Raw genomic sequence first — 8,236 nt, 5'->3', positions numbered from 1 at the left:
TTCAACATAAAACAATAAAGAGGAATGAAAATAGTCTGTGATTTTAGCAAAAGAACGTTGACAATGCCAGAAAGTGCCCCCCCCCAGACGGAAGCACCACAATATTTATTTTATTTTGTTTCACTCATGTAATGTTGTATTTATCTTATTTTTTTTCTATTTTTTTATTCTTGGACTGTTATTTTGTTGCTATTTTTATTATTGCTGCTTCTTTGCATTGTCATGCTAGTGAGAAACAACATCTCGTCTCACTTGTGTATTTCTCTCCAAATATTTTGTGTGGAATGACAAACAGAATCTTGAATAAACATGGAGATACCAAAAAAAAATACCGTAGGTAAAATTTTTAACCTATTTCAATAAAAGATTCCAAAAATAGTTGGATCTGAATCTGAGATTCAAACATCACATGACCCTTTATCTCATTGGGAAGACATTTCTTACTTCACTGCACAACAGGAATCAAAATTTGGAAAAAGAACACAAGTTTTTTTACTGAAGGTCACACTATCTTGTATCTGTGTGTTATAATGCCCTGCTTTACCATTTCTAATTCAAATTAAAACAGTTTTTTTTTATTAAAAAGAAATGTTAACAACAAAATGTTATTGCACAAATGATTTTTACTCATAAAAAATATAGAATTTTGCCTTTCATCCTATTTGTAGGGATGTTGTCGTCTTGACCAGCGCTCACAAATCCTTTAATCGGACAACAAGAACAGGAAATTACACAATTAGTCTCTGGGTGATCTCTTCCTCCTCCATTAACATTTCTGATCAGATCAATTCTATTCCTTTTAAAAATATATATACTGTAACACATTACTTCCACCTTCATGTTTTATCTCTGTAGATCATCATAAAGCAGGAAGGACTTTTTCCTTCTGTATTTTATTTAGTTTTAAATCACTAAAATAACAAACTGTTACATAGAAAGGTTGTTCAATGTGTAGAAATTGGAAATCTCTCTTTATGTCAATGTTTTTTAATAAAAACCTGCTCTGAAAAACCCTGACATACATTTTCAATTTCATTTGAGCTTTTTGTAAAAAAGTAGCGGAGAAAAAGCAAAGTTTGTCAGATATGACATTTTAGAGGAGTCTTAATTAAACACTTAAATTGGAGATTTTACAATAAAACAGCTTCCTTCACGGTGCTTATTGTTAAGATACAACCCCTTTATTCACAATATTTAAATAAAGACTTTTTTTTCCAAAAATAAGTAGCTAATTTTACAACGTGTGGTGTATTTAAAAAAGAAATTTCTGGCTGTCAATCCGTGCAGGAGGGCGTGACCTACAAGCTTATAGGACAAGAGATGAGCACAGGTTTGTTAACTTGAGTGCACAGAGAAACATATATTAATTTATATTTATTACTTTAAATATGTTGATTAATGCTTACAATTTTATTTAAATAATATTTTTTAAGACAAAATTTGGAAAGATTTTATTAAAAGTTAACAAATAAATATTTAAAAATAATGCTTAAAAATACAACATGTACCTTAAAAAAGACATGTAGTTTGATTATTGGTTTGCCTTTTTTCCAAAACTGCATAGTTCTCATAAAAATAAAGGTGTATTTTAATTCATATATTTTTGAAAGTTTCTCCTTTTTTTTCCTGTAAAATAATTCTGGAGCTTCACAGGAAGAAAGTTGAAATAAAAACAACAAAGAAAGGGAAAATTAGAGGCCACAATGAGGTAAAAATGTTTGGAAAGCTTGGAAGTTGCACAGATTTGTGTGTCTAATGTTTTAAGAAATTGCTAAATTTATGATAAAACTTTGAAAGTGACTTTGGTTTAATTCTAATCCAAACTCCAGCTGCCAAATTGTTAAATGATAAAAAAATTGTGTCTAACAATTAAATCCTCTGGTTAGTCTTTCTGTAATAAAATGAGTCAACTATGCTAAAGTGTTGTGATTTGAACTGCTGCTTTCCCCAGAACAGTGGAATTAGATTCCACTCTTCCTCTGAGAATCGATCTGCCTCGCAGGGTAAACCTAGATTCTGTCTCTGCTGCTTGGGGATGGGGATGTCATAACCTGCATCCACGTTTTCCAGGGGAGCTGCAGAGTGCAGGTGAGAGACAGCAACGTCGTCTTAGTAAAACGGTCTCATTGTGTCCTCACCGTTTTCCAGGTGGAGCTGAAGAGTGGAGATCGGTTTGATGCCACCATCAAAAATAAGGATGAGGAGGCCAACATCGCCCTCATCCACATAAATCCATTGGTATTTCTTTATAGAAATCAATGGGGTCTTGGCTTGCTGTGACCAGCAGGTACTTCCTGTTTGGAACGCAAAGGGGAGGGGTCACTAAGCCCAGTTCTCTTATTCCTATAGGAATTCTTAAAAATAAGAAAAGAAATGTAATGCCAACATATACAGAAGACAAATAGTTCTTTTTCAACCATTTTCCCTCATCCTAACTTTTCTGGAGCCTCCAATGCTGATTTCTAACCACACGCAATAAAAAGTCAAAAAATAATTCAAGTAAAAATGAAAAAAAATCTGACAACTTGGTAAGAAAAAAAGTCTTTCCAAGATTTTTATTTTAAGAAGAACATTCTAGCCAATAAGACAAATTTTATTGAACGATTATAATTTTGCTCCTGAAAAACTTCCTTGATAAGATTACTTCTCTTTCTTATGACCAAGTTATTCCTGCTAAATATCTAAGCAGACTTGAAGTTGTTCTGCACTTCCAGGGGTCATGCAGAGGTCGTCACAGATGAGTTATCTGGCAAAGGCGCCGGGCTGATTCTCCTGGACGACGTCCACTGAAGGATCAGAGACCTCCCCTCTGGATGTCATCACGAGATCCCGGGACGGACCGACTGCTCCCACAGTGAAGACGTTGGTGTTCGCTGCAGAGGGAGATCCAGTCAGGAGAACAAGGAGGTGTCGGTCATCTCACCTTCTGCAGGTGTGTACTTCAAAGAACAAAGAAAAGCTCACCAGTGTCCTGTCTGCTATGGCAGAGCTACATTATGCCTCCCCTGTTTTCAATGTGTTTTTGTGTCCAATGTAAACCATAAATAGACGATAGACAAATAAAAACAACAGTATAAATGATATGGAAAGTAATGAAATGTAATAAAAATGTGTACAATGAACATTTGTCACAAAGGGGGTTGATGAAGTACCCAAGCGCAGAGACGAGGAGGCAGGAGGTTCCAGGTATAACAGCATCTTTAAAAAACAAAAACTAAAAACCAAAAACCCCACTGCAGAGCAGGCACGCAAACTTGAAATACTAGGGAACATCAAAATAACATCAGACTATGGACCAGCACAGGAAGAAGGGAAAAACAGGACTTAAATACATAGTAAGTAAGTAAGTAAGTTTTATTTATATAGCGCCTTTCACAGATAAAATCACAAAGCGCTGAACAATAAACAATATACAACCCAGTAAAAGCAGAAAAACAATCAATTAAATATAATGTAAGCAAAACTAAATTGAAGAAAAATAAACATAGAATAAAAGTAACAATAAAACCAGTCAGCTAAAAGCATTTTTGAATAAAAGTGTCTTCAGTTGACTTTTAAAAGAATCGACGGTGTCGGCCACACGAAGGGACAGAGGGAGGGCATTCCAGAGTCTGGGGGCTATTCCCTGGAACGACCGGTCACCTCTGGTTTTGTACTTTGTCTTAAAAATCTTTAAAAGATTTTGATCTGAGGATCGGAGGGCACGGCTGGAAGCGTAGGGACAGAGCAAGTCTGATAAGTATTTTGGGGTCTGTCCATTTAAAGCTCTATAGGTTAAAACTAGAATTTTAAAATCAATACGCCACTTGATTGGGAGCCAGTGCAAGGAGGATAAAATGGGGGTAATATGTGCCCTTTTGTCGGATCCTGTTAAAAGCCTTGCAGCAGTGTTTTGAACTAACTGAAGACGGTTAAGAACAGATTTATTAAAACAAGTAAAAAGAGAATTACAATAATCTAAACGAGAAGAAATAAAAGCATGGATAACCATCTCTAAGACTGAGTTACATAAGAACGCCCGCAATTTTGCTATGTTACGTAAATGATAAAAACAGTTTCTAATTAAAAGGCTGGAATGATGGTCCAAAGACATTGACTGGTCAAACCATACACCAAGATTTCTGATACAGGGCTGTACAGAGGAGCTCAAAGAACCAAGATGCCGGGAAATTATTGGGATTTTGTTTTCTGGGGCAACTATTAGTGTTTCTGTCTTTTCTGAGTTTAGCTGAAGACTGTTACTCGTGAGCCAAGATTTAACACAAGCAAGGCAATCTAGTAGTTCTGTAAGTTTGTGGAGTTCTGTGTCATTGAAAGAGCAGTACAGCTGAATATCATCGGCATAGAAATGGTATGACACATTTTTAAAGTTATTCATAAGCTTTCCAAGAGGGTAGATGTACATTAAAAACAAAAGAGGTCCTAAAACAGATCCCTGGGGCACACCATGTAGGAGTGGAGCGGTATCAGAAAGCATGCCATTTATGTAGACAGAGAATGTTCTATTAGTCAGGTAGGAGGTAAACCACTTTAAAACAAACCCAGCAATACCAAACTCATTTTCTAATCTGCCCAACAGTATTTTATGATCAACAGTGTCAAATGCAGAGGATAAGTCCAAAAGAACCAAAACTGTATACTTTCCAGAGTCAGCAGCCATCTGTATATCATTTGAAACTTTAAGTAAAGTGGTCTCCGTGGAATGCATCTTTCTAAAACCAGATTGGTATTTATCGAAGAGTTCATAGTTGCTTAAAAAAGATGTTAACTGTTCTGCCACTATCTTCTCCAAGACTTTTGAGAGTATAGGTAATTTTGAAATTGGCCTATAATTGGAGGATTGTGATGGATCCAGGTTGGGCTTTTTTAAGATGAGACTTATCGCTGCCTGTTTAAGGAAGTTTGGGACAGTACCAGTGGAAAGAGACAGATTAATAATTTTAACAAGAAATGGGGCAATTAGGTCGATAACTTTAAAAAACATAGATGATGGCAATATATCTAGGGGACATGAGGATGGCTTCATCTTTTTTGATACGACCATGATATTGTCTATTGAGATGGCAGAAAAGTTAGTCCAGGAGTAGTTTAAAGAGGCTACAATAGTGGTATTCTCATTGCATGATTTTAGGTTTAATTTGAGCTCATTCACCTTATTTACAAAATATTGTAAAAATCTGTTGCAATCGTCAGTGGTGTAAACAGGTACAGGTGGAGCTGAGGGTGAAACAATGTTTTGAATGGTATCAAAGACAACTTTGGGATTTCTCTTGTTCATATGTACTAGGTCAGAAAAATACTTAGATCTGGCGAGCTTAATCATATTATTTAATGTCCCAGTCATCTCCTTTAAATGCAGTCTATGTACTTCCAGGTTAGTGGACTTCCACAAGCGATCTACCTGGCGACATGTTCTTCTGAAAGCAGCAATCTCTTCATTTAACCAGGGATGAGGAGAGTTGGAAGATGTTTTAGTTTTAAGCTTCATGGGTGTCACTATATCCAAAACAGTCAGGCAATGACCATTAAAATGATTGATAAGGATTTCTACATTGTCACAATAATCAATAAGATTAAGATGAAACAGTTTTGAAAACTGTTCAACAACAGTTTGATTTATAATACGCCTTTGAGATACCACTTTATGGGAGTTATTGGACACATGACTGGATATGTTAAAATAAACACAGAAATGGTCAGTCGCATGAACATCCACCACATTCAGAGACCGTATATCTAGGCCAATGGAAAAAACAAGATCTAAGGTGTGACCTTTGTTGTGTGTGGGACTAGAAACATGTTGCTTTAGGCTAAAAGAATCAGTGAGTGTTAAAAATTCAGAAGCTACTTTACAAGATGGGTCATCAACATGCAAATTAAAATCACCAAGAATTAAAACCTTTTCAAATTTGATAAGAATAGATAAAAATTCAGAAAATTCATTTAAAAATTCTCTAGCAGAACCAGGGGGACGATAGACTAAAATACAATAAAAGAAGTCTAAATTTCCAACCTTAGTCATTTGGAGCTCAAATGAGTTGAAATGATCCGGCTTCATTTGCCTGCAATGGAAGGAATTACGGTGGATGAGCGCAAGGCCTCCTCCACGCCGTTCAACCCGAGGTGTTCCAAAAACAGAGCAGTCAGGGGGACATAGTTCATTTAAATGGAAGTAGTCCTGCTCCTGCTGCCAAGTCTCTGTGATGGCCATGAAGTCAAGATTTTCAGATGTGAACAAGTCACCCAGATAATGAGCTTTGTTCGAGATTGATCGTGCATTCAAAAGAGCAAACCGTGTTTGTTCTTTGCAAGGGACTGAAGGTTTGTGCTGTTCAGTGGTGCCACATAGGGAATCCTGAGTACTATCCACAGTAATGGTTTGCAGGGGGAGGCTGATGAGGCAGGGAAGAGAGGATCCTCTGGAAATAGGCTGGTATTGAAAGCGAGGCCTGATGATGACAGGGATCTTTTTAGAAGGGGGGGAGCTGCTGACACATTTGGAAGGTGGAGTTGATTGTAGGACTGAACAGCATAAATTATGTTTGCTGTTAAAAATTTAGTTCCCAGATGGTTTATATGGAGACCATCACGTTGGTAGAAGGAACAGCGATCCCAAAAAAGAATTGTCAATAAAACCAAAATTGTAGCAGAGGGAAGAGTGTTTAAGCCAGTTGGTGAGCGCTAAAATCCTGCTAAACCTCTCTGCTCCATGGCCTAGTGTGGGGAGAGGGCTGGAAATAAAAACTGATTTCCCACAAGAGACTAAAAATGTAAACAAATCCAAAAAATCCAACTTTGTCAGCTCTGACTGACTGTGTGAAGTGTCATTGGTTCCTATATGGATGATAATTCTGGTTATTGTAGGAGGTGCAGTTTGTAAGAGTCCAGGAAGTTTATCCAGTAAGGTGGGCACTGTAGCACCAGGAAAGCAATGCGTGGTTGCATTAAAAAATCTACAATACCTAATAATTGAGTCTCCTACCAAGAGTGTTGTTGGGGCAAACAAAGGTTGTGGATAGAAAAATGGATGCTGCTGAGAGATAGGTGCAGGTGAGGCAAAAGATGGGGGAACACACTGGGCTGGGGCCGGGGCGGATGGATGATGGCTCAATGCCAAACTGGGAGAAGGAGAGCTATCAGCGGCCGAAACACCCACAACATGCAAGCTCCGCGCCGTGCAGGTGTCCGATGAACCTCCTGGGAAGGAGGAGCCAGCGCGATCACCACTGCCGCCAGATCTGGCCGCCGAAGTAAGCGGGCCCGTCGCCGCAGGAGGACAAGCGGGAGTTGGCGATACACCTGGTGGGCGAGGAGTAGCGGCCGCTGAGGCAGGTGAGACACCAGGAAGAGGAGAGGTGACGGTGGAGGCCGCGACACCTGTCGCAGGGGGGGACGCCGCCAACCCTGGACCCGACGCCCCGATCGCAACCGCAGATGAAGAGCCCGCATTATTTGGATCCCGAGGTGACATGGATTTCGTTCTGCCCGCGGCGGGTGTCAGGGCGTCGACTCACTGCGTCTCTCAGGAGCTGTCGGCGTTTAGCGGAAGATGGGCCTCCAGATGCCGGGTGGCCTTCTTTCTCAGTCCGAGAAGCGACCGGGCGAGGGTTTTTCCCGCGGAGTGGAGGAGCCGCTTTCAGGACGTCATCAGATGTTGGACCTGACAGGACGTTGAAACGGTTGGAAAGAACGAGGTCATCGCGGTCCAAGGCTTTCTTCCGGCGGCACACCACCTCAGTCCAAAGCGGTTTAGGTGTGGAGCTCAAGGAAGGCCGCGGCGAGATGTCAGGGTCCCAGTGAACTGTATCTTCCAGGGCCGTTTTCAGTGGGGCAATATGCATGGACTGTTGATGCGCTATGTCCAGCAAAGAGTTCAACAGATCATTTTTCGACCTCAACTCATCAGAGAGTTTCTGGATATCCTTTTTGAGGTAAGTGATCTGTGTATCAGTATTTTCTGAAGCTGTCAAGGGAGACACAGACACAGTGGCAGTAGTAGCAGCAGCCATCTTGGCGAGGATGACATAGAGACAAACGAGACACAGGGGACAACAAAAAGGGCAGATGGGGACCAAAGTAAAACTGGAAACAACAACAAAACAGCAAACCTTTCGAAATAAAACAGGAAACAAACTCAAAACATGACAGAATAAAAAGAGAACAAAACACACAAGCAACTAACGTAAATAAAGAATTAGATTATTAGCATACACAGAGTAAACCAAAGTCACACATT

At 39.4% G+C, this 8,236-nt stretch overlaps 1 protein-coding gene across 1 annotated transcript in view; it reads left to right on the top strand.

Moving 5' to 3' along the window:
• Nucleotides 1-8,236, top strand: part of LOC144987848 (serine protease HTRA3-like) — a 65,749-nt gene that overhangs the window by 50,239 nt on the left and 7,274 nt on the right. The window lies entirely within an intron of this gene.

This window comes from Oryzias latipes, chromosome 19 (assembly GCF_053564925.1).
Source record: "Oryzias latipes strain Hd-rR chromosome 19, Olatipes_Hd-rR_3.1".
In the NCBI taxonomy this organism is placed as follows: domain Eukaryota; kingdom Metazoa; phylum Chordata; class Actinopteri; order Beloniformes; family Adrianichthyidae; genus Oryzias; species Oryzias latipes.
Note: the sequence above shows the minus strand (reverse complement) of the source record. Positions and strands in the feature narration are given on the sequence as shown.